This window comes from Bufo bufo, chromosome 4 (genome assembly GCF_905171765.1).
Source record: "Bufo bufo chromosome 4, aBufBuf1.1, whole genome shotgun sequence".
Lineage (NCBI taxonomy): Eukaryota > Metazoa > Chordata > Amphibia > Anura > Bufonidae > Bufo > Bufo bufo.
The window spans coordinates 236,923,813-236,939,428 of record NC_053392.1 but is presented as its reverse complement, the minus strand read 5'-3'; the positions used below and the strand labels follow the sequence as shown (position 1 = coordinate 236,939,428).

The 15,616-nt window shown below is 42.4% G+C and overlaps 1 protein-coding gene across 6 annotated transcripts in view; it reads left to right on the top strand.

Moving 5' to 3' along the window:
* LOC120997987 (LIM domain containing preferred translocation partner in lipoma) overlaps window positions 1–15,616 on the top strand; it is a 367,902-nt gene that overhangs the window by 91,907 nt on the left and 260,379 nt on the right. The window contains exon 3 of one of the 6 annotated variants that reach the window (XM_040428386.1): window positions 4,514–4,744. The exons of the other annotated variants lie outside the window; for them this stretch is intronic. The gene's annotated coding sequence lies outside the window, so the exon portion shown is untranslated. The remainder of the gene's footprint in view (window positions 1–4,513; window positions 4,745–15,616) is intronic. 6 annotated transcript variants of the gene reach the window in all.

Below are 15,616 nucleotides of genomic sequence, written 5' to 3'. Positions count from 1 at the left end.
TACCCTCCGGGAAGTGCCACGGCTTCCTCAAACAGCTGATCTACCGAAGAACCCCTGACTATCTTATATTGAGGATTGGTCATCAATATGTATATACTGGAGATCCCTTTTAAAACACATCTGTCTGAATCATCGCCAAGGACTTGTTGCCCAGCTCTCGGTGAAGAAGTCTTATAAGCAACCTTTTAGGCCTCTTTCACACAAGCGTGACTGATTGGCTCCGGATGTGTTCAGGGTGCGTTCTGTGAAACTCGCACCATTTTGCAAGAAAGTTCAGTTGTCTGCGATTGCGTTCAGTAAAAAAAAAAATTCTGCGCTGGTGCAATGCGTTTTGATGCGTTTTTCACGCGCATGATTAAAAACTGAAGGTTTACAAATAACATCTCCTAGCAACCATCAGTTTTTCACTGAAGCCCCATTTACTTCTATGGGGCCAGGGCTGCGTGAAAAACGCAGAATATAGAACATGCTGCGTTTTTTATGCAACGCAGAACTGGCGCGTGATAAAAAAAAAAAGACATGTACGCAGACACATTGAAATGAATGGGTCAGGATTCAGTGCGGGTGCTATGCGTTCATGTCATGCATTGTACCCGCACGGAAAACTTGCTCGTGTGAAAGGGTCCTTAGGCTGGTTTCACACGGGCGTTGCGGGAAAAGGTGCGGGTGCGTTGCGGGAACATGCATGATTTTTCCGCGCGGGTGCAAAACATTGTAATGCGTTTTGCACTCGCGTGAGAAAAATCGCGCATGTTTGGTACCCGAACTTCTTCACAGAAGTTCGGGCTTGGGATCGGTGTTCTGTAGATTGTATTATTTTCCCTTATAACGTGGTTATAAGGGAAAATAATAGCATTCTGAATACAGAATGCATAGTAAAATAGCGCCTGAGGGGTTAAAAAATAATTAAACTCGCCTTAATCCACTTGCTCGCGCAGCCCGGCTTCTCTTCTGTCTCCTTCTTTGCTGATTGCAGGAAAAGGACCTGTGGTGACGTCACTCCGGTCATCACATGATCCATCACCATGGTAAAAGATCATGTGATGACCGGAGTGACGTCACCACAGGTCCTTTTCCTGCAATCAGCAAAGAAGGAGACAGAAGAGAAGCTGGGCTGCGCGAGCAAGTGGATTAAGGTGAGTTTAATTATTTTTTAACCCCTCCAGCGCTATTTTACTATGCATTCTGTATTCAGAATGCTATTATTTTCCCTTATAACCATGTTATAAGGGAAAATAATAATGATCGGGTCACCATCCCGATCGTCTCCTAGCAACCGTGCGTGAAAATCGCACCGCATCCGCAAGCATGCGGATGCTTGCGATTTTCACGCAGCCCCATTCACTTCTATGGGGCCTGCGTTGCGTGAAAAACGCAGAATATAGAATATGCTGCGATTTTCACGCAACGCACAAGTGATGCGTGAAAATCACCGCTCATGTGAACAGCCCCATAGAAATGAATGGGTCAGGATTCAGTGCGGGTGCAATGCATTTTTCATTATTTTATTATTTTTACATTTTTATTTTTTATTTTTTTGTTTTACTTATATTTTAATTTATTTTTGGCACATACTATGTCCCCCAGGAAGTAATTAAAAGACCTGTGGAGGACACTTTTTTGAAATATTTTTTTTTTTTTCACTGTTTCCACTGTAACTGGGGAATCCACAGGAGCCCCAATTATAGGGCAAAACAGCCCTCCTTGGACCCTGCAGCTCTGCTCCTGCCCCTGTTGCTCCATGTATATTGTATGGGTGGACATACCAGCTAGCTTCCACTCAACTGCTGAGAAAAAAAAATTTGAATCACAGTTTGCAGTGTGAATAAATGCCAGATACAATGGTGTTATTCCTCACACACGGCAGATGGAAGAAAGTAACACCTATTCAGGGCTCATTCACACAACTGTATTAATGTATCCGCATTCTTGCCACAATTTTTTGGAACAGATGCGGATCCATTCATTTCAATGAGCTCATAAAAGATGCTGAGTGCTGTCCACATCCGTATCTCTGTATCTGTTCTGTAGCCCCGCAAAAAAGATAGGGCGAGTTCCATTGCGGAGAAGAATAGGCATTTCTATCATAGGACTGGCCATGTGCGTTTTGCAAAAACACGAAACTCACACGGCCAGCATCCATGTTTTGCGTACCGCAAAATACATACAGGCGGTCGTCTGAATGAGCCCTCAGGAGTAGACTTACACACAGGTTTGTTTGTAGGCCTCTGTAGATGATTTCTGCTGGCCATATAGAATGCTTAAAGGGGTTTGGTATTGATGGCATATCTTCAGAAGAGGTCTTTGATTCCAGATTGATGGTAGTCTTCTCAGCAACCCACGGATTACCTTCTTGAGGAGGCTGCGGTGGTCTGGCTTTTGCCCCCGCCTTTGACATAACATCCATTGGTCACATGGCCTTTCTGCATTCAAGCCATTGGGACTGAGCTGCAATACTTAACACAGCCACCATATGGCACTGTGCATGGTATACTAGGAGTAGGCCACAGCTGATTGGCAAGGTTGCTGGGATTCAGACTCCCACCATATTGATGAGCCATCTTGAGGCTATGACATCAATGTTTATGTCCTGGAAAACCCCTTTTGAATATAGAGATTGGAGGTTGAGGGCATCATTGTTATGGGGGAGGTCCATGTGGAATATCTGGACTCCTTGTGTCTTCACTTCTAGTCATGTGTACCTGGCATTCTAGGTTGCTCACATGGTTACAGCTTGCTTTGTGCACATCTATGTTTTTACGCTAATGTTGTGTATACTGTAGGTAGTGCCTCTGTGTTTGAGTGTGTTGTACACCTGCTCACTTGTGCTCACTGACCTCCAGTGCTGTGATCCTCTTTTCCCACTGTGTAGACGTGTCCAGTTGGAACCAATTCTCTTGTTCCCCATTAAAGTTTAATAAACTGGTGTACTGGTAACTTATAAGTAATGCATGAGATGACTGTCCGTCCTAAAGAGCCTGCGCTGAGCTCAGTGTTTCTAGAAAGTGCACTTGATGCTTCCCATGTTACTAGATTTTATTTCAGCAGTACAGAAGGTTTTTTGTCTTCATGTCCCCAAACCACAAGGTTAGTTAGGTGACCTTATTATCAAGTTACTTGGACTTGCCGCTACATTTTTATCAGATTAGTATTCATGACATACTATAGAAAGCTCTGCTATTGATCACCCTCTATTATACAGACACTCCTCATGTACACATATTGTATATGATCCCTCAGACAGTCAGCAGAGAGAGGAGTGCACAGCTTAAAGCGAACCTTTCACCTGGATTTCACTTAATAAACTATCAAAAGTACCTTATAGATCATCCTCATTGTGTTAGCACACGGTCTTGTCCCGCTTTTCTGTCATGTATATGCATGGAAAAATCGCTTTATAAAGTCCTCTTCTCCAGCTCCACAAGTCACGGTAGAAGTCAAGGGGGTAGCCCTTCCCTCACTCCAGGCTGTAATTCCCCTGCCCTAACCCCTCCTCTAAGCAGTGTAATTGACACCCGGCTCAGTCGACAAGACCGCGCTTGTACAGGCGGCGCATGCTCCGTCGGACTCAAGCGCGATCCTGTAACTGAATCGCGCATGCGCCGTCCCCGATGCCTGCCTGTCTTCTCTTCCTCACGCGCGATTCAGTTACAGGATCGCGCTTGCGTCCGACGGCACATGCGCCGCCTGTACAAGCACGGTCCCGGCGACTGAGCCGGGTGTCAATTAGACTGCAGAGGCGGGGTTAGGGCAGGGGAGTTACAGCCTGGAGTGAGGGAAGGGCTACCCCTTGACTTCTACCGTGACTGCAGGAGCTGGAGACGAGGACTTTATAAAGCGATTTTTCCATGCATATACATGACAGAAAAGCGGGACAAGACCGTGTGCTAACACAATGAGGATGATCTATAAGGTACTTTTGTTAGTTTATTAAGTGAAATCCAGGTGAAAGGTTCGCTTTAACATATAACACAAATGGGACCTAAACCTTTACTGAAAACACGGAAGGTGCATCCAAGTGTTCAAGTAGGGCAGATCACACAAGGGGCACTGTATCTGGGTATAGATGGGAAGGAAACCACATAAAAGGCAGTTACAAGTGGAGAAATCGCACAGGCACCCAGGGCAAACTCCGCAGGGTGAAGGGAATCACATACTTCTCAGTATCTGTCAACACAAGGGAGAAGAGATCCCTAATGAGCTCTTCTTCTCTGGGCTAATAAGTTCAGGAATGAAGATGTAATAGGAGAGCTAGTGAAGCCAGCAGCTTCCTGGATCAGAGGAGCCAGGTGGAAAGTTCAAATCTGAAAAATAGCCCAAAAGTGACCCAAACATGCCCTCAATAAGTTATAGTAAATATACATGGAACGTTTAACGATGTTGTTAAAGTTAGATGGCATGTGTTTTAGTATTTAAAATAGTGTTGGTAAGAGATCCCCAAATTTGGTGACAGCCACAATGTTGCCAGATACAGTCGCAGCGATCACCTCAGAATTTTTTCCTCATCTCACAGGGTTGGTCCGCTATGAACAAGAGGCAGCTTCACAAACCTGCCCAAAAATGATGTGATCCACCCAACTAGAAATCTGCTAAAGTGGCTGCACTGTCCTGGACACAGACCTCTCATCCAGCATGTATTACTGAGAGGGACACAGCCACATAGTCTGAACTAGGAGCTAGTTATGAGCAGGTCTGAAACTGAAAGAAGGAATTAAGACTGCAGACTGCAGCTTCTTAACTCAAGGTAACCACCGGCATATGTAAAATGACATGTTATTGCACATTGGCTACAATGGTAAGCTATAGCTAGCAGCTGCTACTATCTTCTGTAGAGAACAATGGACAAGATTCCGAGAAGCAAACATTTTGCATGTCAGGTGCAATAACCGTTTCTGGAGCTAGAGTCAGTTGTCTATGATGCCCTTTACACAGTCCTAGAATCCGCCAGATAATCGCTAACGAGCGTTCATAGGAACGCTTGTTAGCGATTATCTGGCGGTGTAAAGGTGCTGCTGATTACCTCATGAACGAGTGAAACGCTTGTTCGTCGGGTAATAGATCATTTGTGCGGACACAAAAATCGTTGTTTGCTGGCAGCAGATCGTGCTGTGTAAACACGTTCTGCTGCTGGCAACCAACGAGTCAGTATGAGGACAAGCGATGGCATTAGCATTCACTCCTCCCCATACTGTGGAGGAAATCACTGCATGTAAATATAACGGTCTCCTCCGCTGACGTGCAGACGATTACCGGGAAGAAATGAGTCCTTCCTAGCAATTGCCAGCTGTATCCTCCCGTCTGAAGGCACCTTTACTGTTATTGTATGATGCACCCCAGGTTTAGAGTAGCTGCACACAGTGCAAATTATGTACAGTTTTCTGCACAAACTTTTGAGCAGTACAGTACCAGCAAAGTGAATGAGATTTGCCACATCTGATTTAGCCTTGGCATATATTTTATGTGTAGAAATTGACCCGCCGTGTGGATTTTAAAATCTGCAGCACGTCATTGTCTGCGATTCCGCACCTTATGTAGAGACTTCAATGTAGTTGTTAACATTAAACAAAAAATCCACAACGGAAGCCGCATAAAAAATGTACCATGATAAATAGTGCAGAATTATGTGTGGGTTTTAATGCGATTTTTTTTTTGGTGCAGATTTCATGCAGATTTTCTACATACAAGTACACAACTTTTTCTAGGTAGCCTTAGACAACAGAAATTTGGAGAAAAAAAAGGTTTCATAGTAACTAAAACTTCCCTGGTTGTCTAAGAAAGGGGAAAGGGTTAAAGGGGTTTTCCGAGATGACCTCAGGCCATGTCTTGACACCCAGGACTCCCGGTGATCCGCTGTTTGAGGAGGCCACGGTCTTCACCTGCCTGCTTGCAGCTTACCAAGCACAGCCCCGTCCATTGGATAGCACCTGTGCTTAGTATTGCAGCTCAGCTCCATTCACTTGAATCAAAATAGGCCGCTATGCTCACCTGGTTAGTGGGGTTCCGATAGTCGTATCCCCACCAATCTGATATTGATGACCTAACCTAAAGAGATCATCAATATCAGAATCTTGGAAAACCCCTTTAAATGTCATATTCTTATGCTTTTATATCGTGCAAACCAGTGGTGTGGTTCATGGTGAGGACGAAGAAACTTCCTTGGAAAAGTTAGATTCAATCTGTTGCATCACCTACAGTAGAGCTCCTGTTAGATGTTTAGCTTCTTTGGCTTGTGATTGGCTGCAGCAGTCATGTTCTGATAAAACTCATAATTTCTTCTGCATTGTAAACGGACAATGGGGAATTTTCCATGGTCTAGTTCATAAAGTTTAATATATTACAGTTATTAGAAGACGACAAATGCCAGGGAAATGAACAGACACCTGACTGGCTGCTATCACATTCTCTCCAATGTTTCAGTACAAAATGTAGGGACATTTGTAGGCTATGCTCTGCCAGAAACCCACCTTGGAATGAACGTATGCATAAACCCTGGCCCTTCTGCAGTCCTGTACATGGAAAATACTATGGCACTGCTGGCAACCCTGGTGTGCTTCAGATCTAGAGGATTCTTCAGTAAAGAGATACTGTTAATATCGGTTGTCTAGGGGAGATGAGTAAAAGGTGAGATACACGTCATCTTATTTATCTCTTGATTATGTGCCTGCTTTTTATAATACGAAGGCTTTCACATGTCTTTTTTAAAGTTTCCATTTTTGTTCTATCACAGAAAAATAATAACAGTGGAGGGTTGTGTATGTCCTGTGATGGACACCAGTGGTGCCTGACTGAGCCCTTCTGCACATAATGAATTGGTTGGGTTTCCACCTTGGTATCTGACATTTTAATGGTAAGAACAGCACAGCATGCTGCCCTATTTTTCCTGTCAAATATGATGAAATGTCTGATAAACCAATGAGGGCCATCATGAGTGGTGATAGCCAATAAAACAAATCTATCGTCTCATTTAAAACTCCTTCACACCCACCAATCGCTGCTGTATAGGGGGCAAACAATCATAGTAATGGCCATCTCACCAATAAACAAATTGAATTTGGTTAGCTGGCTACACATGGCCAACTTTGCTGAATATCGTCTCATTTGTAGGTTACTTTACCTTTTAACACTTATCCTGCTTTCCAAAAAGTTGAGAAGCAAATTGTTTGCTTCAAGAAAAAAAGAAAAAAAAAACTAAAAAGCAAAAGAAAACATTCTTCAGCAATGGTGTAAGCATGTCATTTCTGGGCGCTTGATGCTTACAATTACCATTCCCTGTCCTGAAATTCATTCCCTAAAAAGGTGCTTTTGACTAAGCCACATCTCTTGCCTGAGGATCCTTGCCAGGAACCATCCAACTGATTCGTCCAGTCCACAGCAGATGACCATTGAATATCCCATTTGTTCTATTAGTACCATACGAGCTAGCCTGTATGCTGACTGTTACATCTGCTGCTCCACTGATTTTCTACTATTCCACGGAGACCACGGCTTGTTATTGTATGTAATCTTTAGGGCATTTCAGTACTGTCTGGAGATAGCTCAAAGTTATCAACAGCTGTACCTATGCTGTTAGATAGGGTCTCCTGAAAAAATGAAGTTTCCCCGTATTTCCACATGCTGGATGACTTGGCCTTAAAGTATCTATACATCATTTTACTGTACAATTCGGTCTCAGCCCCAAGGTGAATATGAGCATGCACGTGTATATATTTTGTAGTAAAACATCTGGTCTCTGCATCCAGACGCTTTAATAATACCATACATATCGTTTCCTGAGATTTTTCATTTTGTACTTGAACCCTGACTGCTAACTTGGAAAACATTTTAGAGAGGTCTCCAGAATTTCCGTATATAACATGTCCTACACATCAGCAGATGCATATAGAGGTCAAAACTCATGAGCAGTACAACCAGTTGACCATATAGATGAGATATGTCCTCTATATAACCAAAAAGCCAAGTCTGAATTGTGATACGTTAAAGGGATTTTCTTGGAGTTCAGTATTGATAGCCTATCTTTATAAAGATCTGATTGCTGGGGGTCCGACTCCCAGCACTCACTCCGAGTAGCTTTTTGAAAAAGCCGCAGCTCTTTGGTGAGTGCCGCATTGTCTTCCTAGGCCTGTCACATGGTATTTCAGCCCAGGCCGATTCTCTTGAATGGGACTGAGCTTCAAAATGGCCAAACACAGCCGGTGTGCAGTGTGTGCTTTGGTTGTTAATCTGTGAGGAGGCTTCAGCGCTCACTGAAGTTCAGCTTTCTCGTCAAACATATCATCGACGGGGCTGCCGAGCCACCACTGATCAGATATTTATGACCTATTCTGAGAGTAGACCATTAATACTAAACATCTAGAAAACCGCTTTAAAGAGGATATTTCATCAGTCCTGACATTCCTGTTTTAATAGTTTTATGCGTTCTTTGTACAATAACAGTTCTGGAGCATCTATTCTTATGGCTCTATGTCGTGCCTTTCCTCTATTACTACTAGAAGTTATGAATAAATTGCTAGCAGTCTGCAGTAAGGGTACAGAGGGGAGGTAACCAGTTGGGGGGGGGGTGTACCTGCACAGACTGAAAATGGCACCCCTGATTAGATAGTCAGACTCTGCAGATACCCCCCCCCCCCAACTGGTTACCCCCTTCTGTGCCCTTACTGCAGACTGCTATCAATTCATTGATAACTTCTAGTAGAAATGATAAAGGAACGGCACAACGTAGATCCATAAGAATAGATGCTCCAGAATTGTTATTACATGGGGATGCATGACTCTATTAAAACAGGCATGTCAGGAGAAGTGACAGGTCCTCTTTAAGGCCCTTTTTACACTTGCAGATTATTGGACTTATTCTAGGGAATGAACATTTGTTAATAATTACTCCATGTAAATCACTCGACAAATGAGCAAATCCTAAAAGCATTGTTGATGTGGCACCCAAAATTATCATTTGTTGGCAGCAGATCGTCCTGTGTAAACAGAAATCTGCTTCCCAAATGCAATGAATATGTATCGGCGACAAGCAAACACAGTAGCAGTCGCTCATCCCCATACAATGAATGCAGTTCTTGCTTCTGATCATGATCAGGCAGTTAGCGGGAATGGTTAGGTTGTGATAATTGCCTGGTCAGTTGCCCCATGTAAAAAGACCTTTAGGCTACTTTCACACTAGCGGCAGGATGGATCCGTCCTGCCGCTATTTCGCCGTGCAGTTGGACTAAAAAGTTGGACATGTCGTAGTTTTAGTCCGGCGGCCTTTCGCCGTGCACTGCCGTGCTGCGCCGGAGCTCCGCCACTGTCCCGTTATAGTCAATGGGGAACGGAGCGGCGGCAGGACGGCTCAGACAGGGTGAACAGCCTGTTGGATCTGTCCTGCCGCTAGTGTGAAAGTACCCTTAAGAGTTGAAGACCATTTTGTTGCCTCCTCAGGTTGGTGTCACCGGGACTAGTGAACTACAAAGTGTTTAAAGTGTCTCTAAAACACAACACCTTTTAGTTTCATCTCTGTGTTCCTGAAACCATTGTTATCATTGTTTAACACTGGCGTTTCTGGGTCCGCTTGTGAGATCCGTTTCAAGGCTCTCTCAAGCGGCCCAAAACGGATCAGTTAAGCCCCAATGCATTCTGAATGGATAAGGATCCGTTCAGAATGCATCAATTTGGCTGTGTTTGGTCTCCGTTGCGTTTTTTAGGCGGTCACTAAAACGCAGCTTGCAGCGTTTTTGTGACTGTCTGACTATGCAGAGCCAAACGGATCCATCTTGACTTACAATGTAAGTCAATGGGGACGGATCTGTTTTCACTGACACAAAATGATGCAATTGAAAACTGATCCGTCCCCCATTGACTTTCAATGTAAGTCAAGACGGATCCGTTATTAACGGATACAAGCATTTGCATTATTGGTGCGCATCCATCTGTGCAGATACAAGACGGATCCGCACCAAACGCGAGTGTGAAAGTAGCCTAACTTGTGGGCTTTAAACGGTTTGTCTGGGGGTTCTTTAGAAAGGGTGCAAAAAAGGCTTAAGGAAAGAAATGGTTGCTAACCCTCAATGATCCTCCTGATCTCCCACCCTGTTGGTCTCCTCTTCCTGGTCTGCTCCCAGTGGAGTATTAATGGGGTCCCTCATGCATCTAATGGGACTAGTGTGAGAACAGGGTCTGATGAGCATTTCTCTTTTTGATGTCTGATAACATTATCGTGAGAAATATGCACAATAAAGCAGGGTTTACTCCTGACTTGTGAACAGTTCCTCACAGACAAGTAACCAGGGCGAGCCGCACAGGACTCGGCCATATGCTTGTTATTTTGAGTAAAAGCAGAGCCAAGCGTTGGCTCGTGTTCAGAGAGTACTTGGGGAAAAACATTTACATATTATATAATCATTATGTAACACAACCTATCATGAGCCATTGTGTGGTCATTTCTTCACTCCTCCTTTCATACTGGTTCATAAAGCCACTGCACAGAAACGGCTTTAATCCGTTATCTGATCGTACAGCACACGTTTCCAGGCCAGAACCGCTATGTAGTCTGGAATTTCACTGCTCAAGTTCCTCTAATGGAAATCAGAGTTGAAGCTGCAGGTTTTGTGTTGACATTTTATTTTTCCTGAAGTGAATTTCAACTACTTTTCTTTGATCATCTGACAATGGCTAATTTCAGGCGCTCTGTGTGATGGCGTCATTATCCTGCCAAACACGGCTTCTCTGACTGGAGTACAATACAGCAGGCCCACGTCCATGTCTGCGCTCTCAGTATCAGAAGTCTGGGAGATGTGTCCTTCACACAGAGCTCGTTTCCCAGATCGAACACTCCTGTGTATGGGCACCTATGTTACTGCATTGACACAGCAAAATCCCAGCTTCAGAAATCGAATGTACATAAAATATTGAGTATATTTGCCTTTTCTTTGCTTGATTCCTCATCTACCAATTTTGATTATGGGATATTAAAGTGGCTCTGTCACCTGGATCATCTCTCTATTAAACCAGACATACTGCCTCATAGGGCTTTTATTTAACCCATAATAAAAGGCTATACTATAATAAATAATATATAATCAGATAATTATAATATTAATTATAGGGCCTTACTATATTGAGAATAGTGTTTTTTACCTGTTTATTCATAGACACAATATATGATTATAAAGTAATATTTATTAGCTTTCTAAAAAAAAACAACATTATTCTCCATACGATAAGCATTAAGACTTTTCTTATGGGATAAATGTGGAAGAAAAAAGTCTCTACCAAGATTCAAACCTGGGATCTCTACATGCAAAACCAAACACTACTTTCAAACTTGTGTTAATTTCTGTATTGAGATCCGGCAGAGGATTTCCATACCAGAATTAAACAGATCCGTTTTGATATTGCACATCAGGATAGGGCTGAAACGATTACTCGATTGAATCGAGTAAGGCTACTTTCACACTCGTTTTGGTTTCAGTTTGTGAGATCCGTTCAGGGCTCTCCCAAGCGGTCCAAACGGATCAGTTTTGCCCTAATGCATTCTGAAAGGAAAAGGATCAGCTCAGAATACATCAGTTTGCCTCCGTTCAGTCACCATTCCGCTCTGGAGGCGGACACCAAAACGCCGCTGGTAGCATTTTGTTGTCCGCTTAACGAAACTGATGCATCCTGATGTAGAGCTGCAGTAAACGATTATTTTAGAAATCTAGTATTCTATTGATTATTTTTGATCGAATATTCTAATAACAAAAAACTAATTAAAAGAATGTTTTTCTTTATAAAAACTCATCTTCTCCCCCCTTCCCAGTGGCACCAGTCAGGGCGCTGCAGGTAGGTCATGTAGCAGCCATTGGAGAGGTTGGCGATGAAGCTGCTGTCCGACAGCCGGCGGGTGACCACGGACCGGTGAGTAATAGCAAGCGCTTCACTCCCGCTCCCTGGTCACATGACTCAAATGAATCCTTGATGTTTTTGGTGTCGAACCCCCCCCCCCCCCCAAACTGAGTACACCCATAAGTTTATAGGTAAATAATTGAGGAACAGCACAATGCAGCATTTTAAGAAAAGCTACTTCATCAATGTTATTTCATCAGGGATACAAAGGGTGAATTTATCAGGAGGGTAATAGTTGAAGTCAGTTCAAGTCCTAGTTGACATACTTTTTGTTAAATCTAGCAGACGGCACACCTTGTTTTATTGGGCTCATCTTTTTAAGGCCTCATGCACACGACCGTTGTGTTCCGTGTCCGTTGTTCCGTTTTCCGTGATTTTTTTGCGGACCCATTGACTTTCAATGGGTCCGTTGAAAACTCTGATAATGCACAGTTTGTCATCCGCGTCCGTGATCCGTGTTTCCAGTCCGTCAAAAAAAATTACCTGTCCTATTTTTTTCACGGACAACGGTTCGCGGACCCATTCAAGTCAATGGGTCCGTGAAAAAACACGGAGGCTAACAAGATTGTCGTCCGTGTCCGTTTTTTTTCCTTATCATTTGCAAGGCAAACTTGACTTAGATTTTTTTTCACTTTGCTTCATGTCTGGTGATCCTCCAAAAATCAAGGAAGACACACGGAAACAAAAACGGAAACGGATCACTGAACAACGAAACCCCGTTTTGCGGACTGTGAAAAAATACGGTCGTGTGCATGAGGCCTAAAGCTAACACTTTTAGGCTCCATTCACACGTCCGTAAATGGGTCCGCATTCAACCTGCAATTTTGCAGAACGGGTGCGGACCCATTAATTTTCTATGGGGACGTAATGGATGCGGACAGCAGCACAGTGTGCTGTCTGGACCCGATCTCCGGGTCTGCAGCTCCGCAAAAGATAGAACATGTCCTACACATCAGCAGTATGGGCTGGGCATAGCATTTCTACAGTATGGACCCGCAAAATATGGATGACATACGGATGTGTTCCGTGTGCGTTCCGTATTTTTGACGGACTCATTGACTTGAATGGGGCCTCGGACCATGATTTGCGGACAATAATAGGACATGCGCTACTTTTTTGCGGAACGGAAATACCGAATGCACACGGAGTACCTAACGTTTTTGCGGACCCATTGAAGTGAATGGTTCCGCATATGGTTCGCAAAAAGAATGGAAGCGGAAAGATAATACGTTCATGTGCATGATCCCTTGAACTTGAGTAAGTGGTGTAAAAATGCAAAAAGTATCCGCAAAACAAAGCAAAATAGCTATAGTCAGCCCTCACATCCTTTCTGCAGAAGGATAGTGGTAGCCGCTATGGTGTTCCCAGCGCTTGTCATGATAACCTGTATTGCCATGACCCTTTTCTGCAATGGTAATATTGGGGAAATGGGTGTCTGTGGCACAACCTGTGCAGGACTTCTCTAATTAGACATGAGCACAGTGTAAGTGAGCAGGCAGGCAAACTGGGGATGTCAATCTCCAGCATCTGCCTGCCCGCTATTTATTTATTTATTTATTTTTTTATCTATTCACCCATCTGTGTTTTTAAAAAAAAAAGCCTGTTTTTTGGTAAAAAATAAAAATAAAAAAACCTCTAAATTTTTAAGTATTTGCTAGTTTTTTTTGTCATATTTGTAACTTTTGAGTCAACGTTTCTGCTGTATAAATACAGATATACTGGTAGTTGCCTTTTTATTTTAAACATAGGCCATGGTGGGCCTGTATGGTTCCTAAAGGGGCTCATGCACATGGCCATGCTTAGTCGGTTAAACAATGCTCATCTGTCGGTCGCATCTCCCGGGCCAACGATGAGCTCTTCTGACCTGCATCATAGTAATTTATGGTGCATTGAGTTCCTGTCTGACTGCGGGTCTATTGTATTGTACTCAACTTCCTCATGTGAGCACCATACAAGTGACCCACAGATCAAACTGGCTGCATCGTAAATCACTATGACAGTGAGTTTGGGCCAGAAGAGCCGCCATCGTTCCGGGAGGTGCGGCCAACACACGAGCCATGTTTCCCAGACTGAGCTTTAACCCCTTCAGGACCCTGCCATTTTTCACCTTAAGGACCAGGCCATTTTTAGCAAATTTGACATGTCTCTTTATGTGATAAAAACTTTAAAACGCTTTTACTTATCCAGGCCATTCTGAGATTTTCTCTTCACATATTGTACTTCATAACAGTGGTAAATTTGAGTCAAAATATTTCATTTTTATTTATAAAAAAAATACCTAATTTATAAAAAAAATTGGGAAAATTAGAAAATTTAAATTTGTTTACTTTTATAATAGCTATCACTGCAATAATTATAATGTTTGAAAAGTATAAAATCAGAATATCACAGAGATAAATGACTTTTCATATAAAACATAACTTTTACTTTTTAAATGTTAAAATAATACTATATAATAAAATATATATATATATATATATATATATATATATATATATATATATATATATATCTATATCTCTATATATCTATATCTATCATGAACAATGTCTGATAATTAGACAAAGCATTCCTTTGGACGTGTCCAGGATAATACAATCCAATAAACAAAAATCCGACAACTTACTTTGGAGACCGTGGACCTGGCCAAAAGATATACGAGAGGTGAAGTCAGGACACGGGGAAGGGGGGAAAAAAATCCCTAATGTGTCCCTCAACGTAAGCCCTGCCTACAGGCGGGGCGACCCCACCTCTTGGTGGCTAAGCCCTCACTGTCACCTACTTTAACCCTGCCAATGGAATTTTCAGGTTCTTGTCCCTTTTTTAGATGTTTGCCCCGACGTGTTTCCCCAGTGTCCGCAAAAACTGGTTCATCAGGGGACCAAGGATAAGTAATCTGATGTTCATAGGCATCAATTATGGTAGTTGCATAGATAAAGGCTTCCTGGTGTGGTAAGTAGTGATGAGCGGCAGGGGTCATATTCGAATTCGCGATATTTCGCGAATATTTTGTAGAATATTCGTCAAAAATTCGCGATTTATTTATTTTTTACTCAAAAAATCGGAAAGGTAATGATTGTGTAATATGCGAATTTTTGGAATTCAAATTTTCGGATTCAAATTTTTTTATTGCGAATTTTTAACTTACAACTATTAGACAAAGAAGATTATAGCACTATATTAGCTAAATTGCTCTATATTCGATTTTTTTCGAATATTCTCTACATTGCTATAACTTCGTTTTTTTGAATATTCGTAATATTCTAAAACAAGAATATTTAGCAATATAGCGAATATTAAAAAAAAAAACGAATATAGAGCAAAATTCGCAAACACTACTACTCCTAAAGTCAAGTATATTGCAGCCTTCTTATTGGCCGACAAGCTAGAAGCAGTGAGGGATCATGTGTACTGATAAAAAAAAAAAAAAAGAAAAAGACAAATTGAAAAAATAAATTCGAATATTCGAAATTACGAATATATATAACTATATTCGAAATATTCACGAATTTTCAAAGTACCTAAATTCGCAATAAAAATTTGAATATTCGTGATCAACACTAGTGGTAAGGTGCACTTGTATTATGGTCACACTGCCCTAAATACCTTGAATCTGGCGCCTAAAACGATACACCACCTCCTAATCCAATGAATCGCGACATCAATATTGATGTAAGCGCAACTTCCGGTCTTTGGAACGCACGCGATGTGTGTGGAACGCACGTGTGATTTCAAAACCGGAAGT